At 55.0% G+C, this 4,207-nt stretch overlaps 1 protein-coding gene across 1 annotated transcript in view; it reads left to right on the forward strand.

Annotated features, from left to right (window-relative positions):
* Positions 1 to 2,511: 2,511 nt before the first annotated feature.
* The window catches only part of LAT2 (linker for activation of T cells family, member 2), an 18,770-nt gene continuing 17,074 nt past the window's right edge, over positions 2,512 to 4,207 (forward strand). Inside the window, exon 1 of the mRNA XM_011930702.1 lies at positions 2,512 to 2,594. The gene's annotated coding sequence lies outside the window, so the exon portion shown is untranslated. The remainder of the gene's footprint in view (positions 2,595 to 4,207) is intronic.

Here is a 4,207-nt window from a genome sequence, read left to right on the forward strand (position 1 = left end):
GCTGAGATTGCACCATTGCACTCCAGCCTGGGTGACCAGGTGTGACCTCATCTCAAAATAAATAAATAAAAAGGGGAAAGAACAGTAGGTAACCCCTGTCCAGGTGCATAGTTTGGGGCTGGAGGGAAACCGATGCAGGCTTGTTCCCATTGTGTGAGGAGGAGCCAGACAGGGGGTCCCAGCAAGGAAGCCAGGCTTTGGGATCTGGGTTCAAATCCAACTTCACCTCTGGACCGAGTGAGACCCTGTCCCAAGAAAGAAAGAAGAGAGTAAGGAATAGAGACAGAGGGTCAGACAGCAAGAGTCTCAGAGGATGAGACAGACACAGAGGCAAAGGACGCGGGACACGGGTGGGCAGGGCAGGGACAGAGAGACCCCTGCAGAGGCCACGAGGGCAGGGCAGATGGAATAAGTGACCGAAGACAGGTGGAGGAGTGGACGGCACACGTGTCAGAGGCTGCGGATGGAGAGGGCGCTGAAGGGTGGGAGAAGGAAGGACAGCCAGCCCTGCTCCACCCCAGCCCTGCGGGTCTCATTGCTCCACTGCACAGATGAGGCTCCTGGCGTCAGGGGGTGCAGAGAACGGCTCACAGCACAGGCAGAGGGACCACAGCCTACTCCTGCCCAGCGCCGCTCCTGTGCCCAGCCCCGGGGTGGATACTGTGGCTGCCATCCACACAGATGTGAGGACTGAGTGAGACAGTTCCCTGTGGAGCCCAGGACGCTCTGGCACCTGAGGTCAATAAAGCCATATCCCGCAAGTGGGTGGAGTGCCTTGTGCTACTGACCATTAAACAGCTGCCCAAGGCCATCGAGCTATTCATTAAATATTATTATTAATTTTTCTTTTTGTTTTGATGGAGTCTCACTGTGTCGCCCAGGCTGGAGTGCAGTGGCGCAATCTCGGCTCACTGCAACCTCCGCCTCCTGGGCTCAAGTGATTCTTCTGCCTCGGCCTCCCGAGTAGCTGGGACTACAGGCGCACACCACCACACCCAGTTAATTTTTGTATTTTTAGTAGAGATGGGGTTTCACCATGTTGACCAGGCTGGTCTCGAACTCCTGACCTAAGTTGATCCACCCGCCTCGGCCTCCCAAAGTGCTGGGATTACAGGCTTGAGCCACCACGCCCAGCCTATTTATTGTTTTTACAGACAGGGTCTTGCTCTGTCCCCCAGGCTGGAGTGCAGTGGCACGATCATGGCTCACTGCAGCCTCCAACTCTTGGGCTCAAGCAATCCTCCCATTTTGGCCTCCCAACACACTGGGACTACAGGTTCGTGCCACCACACCCAGCTAATTTAAAAAATTGTTTTAGAGATGGGGTCTTGCTCTGTTGTCCAGGCTGGTCTCAAACTCCTGTTCTTAAGCAATCCTCCTGCCCTGGCCTCCAAAAGTGTTAGGATTACAGGTGCAAGCCACCACACCTGGCCTCTGTCTCCCTGTTTCTTGCTGTCTCCCCCTCTGCGTGTGTCTCTGACAGTCTGTGACTCTCTTTCTCTCTGTGTATTTCTGTGTGTCTCTCTCTGTGTCTCTTGGTCCATCTCATGCTCAGCTAATTTTTAAATTTTTTGTAGAGATGAGGTTTCACTATGTTGGCCAGGCTGGTCTTGAACTCCAGACCTCGGGTGATTCTCCCGCTTCGGCCTCCCAAAGTGTTGAGGTTACAGACGTGAGCCACTGCGCCTGGGCCGTGGGTGTGAATTTCTGCCTGTGTGTGTCTTTTTAGTGTGTGTGTGTCTCCGTATCTGCCGTCTGCAGGAGTACCTCAGTTTCATTCTCTTGCTCCCTGTCTGTTGGAGGGTGTCTCTCTTCCTCTCTGTGTGACTTTTTGTGTTTATGTGTGTGTTTAGTGTGTGTCCGTATTTTCCTGTTCTCTTTGTGTCTCTCTGCTCTCTGTGTCTCTCTTTTTCCTTCTGTTTTCTGAGACAGAGTCTCCCTCTGTCGTCCAGGCTAGAGTGCAGTGGTGTTATCTCGGCCCACTGCAACCTCCGCTTCTGAGATTCAAACGATTTTCCTGCCTCAGCCTCCCGAGTAGCTGGAATTACAGATGCATGCCACCACGCCCAGCTAATTTTGTATTTTTAGTAGAGATGGGGTTTCACCATGTTGGCCAGACTGGTCTCGAACTCCTGACCTTAGGTGATCCACCCGCCTCAGCCTCTCAAAGTGCTGGGATTACAGGCATGAGCCACGTCGCCCGGCCCTATCTCTCTTTCTTCTCTTTCTCATTCTCACTTTGTTTCTCTTCTCTCTCTCTGTCCTCTCTCTCTCCCTCCCCCTCTGTCTCTCTCTTCCCCCACCTCTTTCTCCCCCTCTCTTCTCTCTCTCCCACCCTCTCTGTCTCTCTCTCTCCTCTCTCTTTTTCCCTCTCTCTCTCTCCCACCCGCTTCCCCTATCTCCCCTCCCTCCTCCGCCCCCCCACCCGGTTCATAGCTGAGCCTGTCCGGCAGAACAGCGGATGTACGGATGATTCAGTGGCTGGCAGGAAGCCCGCCCTGCCCGCCCGCCAGTGTCAGTGGTGTTGGCATCAGCTCGGGCAGCTGTGCGGGCTCAGGATGGGACGGCCGTGGTGAGGAGCCCTGGACTCTCAGGTAAGCCTTTCCCAGAGGTGCCTCAGTCCTTAGGCTGTCCCCCATCCCCCAGGAGCTCCTAGCCCCACTGGGTGGGGTGGGAAGAGGCCTGGATGCCTGGCGCCTCCTCCCACAGCCCCACTCCCGCCCTGGTACCAGATCCCGTGGCACTTCAGGAATCAGTTTGTTTCTGGGCTTCTGGTCACTCTCCTGCCCTCGCCTTCCCCTGTCCAGCCTGCACAGCCTTGGGACATCCCAGGGTGGTCCCATCATTGCCAGAGACTGGTGAAGGGCAGCCCAGAGCCAAAACAGTGGCTGCCCTGGCCTGGGAGCCTCGGTTTCCTCATCCGTGAAATGGGACTGTAACCCCCTACACAGGTCAGGGAAAAATGGTGAGACACAGGTCAGGGCCCAGGTCTTGCCCCAGGTCAGGTGGAGAACCCCCACTGCCTCCCTCCCCAGCCCCTTGCCTGGCCCTCAGCTCTGTCCCTGGGACTAGGGCTGCTCAGGCCCCTGCTGTACCTGCCCGCCTCCCCCCCGCCAGCCAGCCTCATTTGAAGCCCAAAGTTATTTAGAAAAAGCAACAGGACCAGCCTGGCACGGTGACTCACGCCTGTTATCCCAGCATTTGGGGAGGCCAAGGCGAGAGGATCATTTGAAGTCAGGAGCTGGAGACCAGCCTGGGCAACATAGTAAGACTCCCATCTCTTAAAAAAAAAAAAAAAACCAATAAAATTTAAAACTAAATGAAAAAACCAACAGACACCAGAGCAGAGTTCAGTGGATAAAGCTGTCCAGGGCTTCAAGCCAGGCCGCCCCCTCCCCCACCCCAGTGTCCCCAACCACAGCTCGGCTGGGAGAACGGGCAGGGTGGTCTTGACTGTCCTCCAGCCCAGCCCCGAGAGCTTCCCCGAAGCCAGCTCTTGGCAATCTTTGTTCATATGAAAACTGCCCACTTCCCTTTAGTGCTATTTTGGCCTCTGCAGAACTGTGCTCTGTGGCAGCCCCCACTCCCCACCCCGCCCAGCCCTGCCGGGCCCCTGGGGGCCTCAGAGGGCCCACCCTCCGCTCCCTCCACCTCCCTCCACCTGCTTTCAGAACCTGCATGGAAGAGTGAAAGTAAGAGCGAGACAGAGACACACACAGAGAGGGAGACAGAGACAGAGGGAGACAGAGACACAGAGACAGCACAGAAGTTTTATTTTTTTTATTTTTTTAAACAGTCTCACTCTGTCATCTAGGCTGGAGGGCAGTGGCGTGATCTCGGCTCACTACAACCTCCACCTCCTGGGTTCAAGCAGTTCTCCTGCCTTACCCTTCCAAGTAGCTGGGACTACAGGCACGTGCCACCACACTTGGCTAATTTTTTATTTTTTATTTCTTTTTTATTTTTTGGAGATGGAAAATAAAAAATTTTCTGTCTTGCTCTGTCGCCCAGGCTGGAGTGCAATGGTGCGATCTCGGCTCACTGCAAGCTCCGCCTCTCAGGCTCACGCCACTCTCCTGCCTCAGTCTCCCAAGTAGCTGGGACTACAGGTGCCCGCCGTTATACCTGGCTAATTTTTTGTATTTTTAGTAGAGACAGGGTTTCACCATGTTAGCCAGGATGGTCTCGATCTCCTGACCTCGTGATC

The sequence above is a fragment of the Colobus angolensis genome, unplaced genomic scaffold (genome assembly GCF_000951035.1).
Source record: "Colobus angolensis palliatus isolate OR3802 unplaced genomic scaffold, Cang.pa_1.0 Scaffold120, whole genome shotgun sequence".
Taxonomy (NCBI): domain Eukaryota; kingdom Metazoa; phylum Chordata; class Mammalia; order Primates; family Cercopithecidae; genus Colobus; species Colobus angolensis.